The sequence below is a fragment of the Morone saxatilis genome, unplaced genomic scaffold, assembly GCF_004916995.1.
Source record: "Morone saxatilis isolate NCDOM2014 unplaced genomic scaffold, NCSU_SB_2.0 Contig21, whole genome shotgun sequence".
In the NCBI taxonomy this organism is placed as follows: Eukaryota; Metazoa; Chordata; class Actinopteri; family Moronidae; genus Morone; species Morone saxatilis.
Window position 1 is genome coordinate 15565202 of NW_023339774.1, and position 320 is coordinate 15565521.

Genomic DNA, 320 nt, shown 5'->3' on the forward strand with positions numbered 1-320 from the left:
GGTGTGATTTTTCTCACTAACAAATCCAAAAATCAAGTAGGAATTTTCCAATAAGAAAGAAACATGTTTATCTATATACACTCATGCTACATTATGTTATAATGCAAACTTGAGGAGCAACAATCTGTACTGACCCAAAGAGACAACTTCTACATCATTACACAAAGAAAATATTCAAATATTTAAAAGTATTCAAATTAGGATGACAAAATATTAAAGTAATAGTTGGACATTTTGCATGATAGGCTTTCCAGACCTTATGCCAAACAGGCTGCTGGCTGGAGGTTATATTTAGCAAATATGAGATTGGTATCAATCTT

At 31.6% G+C, this 320-nt stretch overlaps 1 protein-coding gene across 1 annotated transcript in view; it reads right to left on the reverse strand.

The window, feature by feature from the left end:
- The window catches only part of LOC118332440 (probable E3 ubiquitin-protein ligase HERC1), a 40568-nt gene that overhangs the window by 25951 nt on the left and 14297 nt on the right, over positions 1-320 (reverse strand). The gene's annotated exons all lie outside the window — the stretch shown is intronic.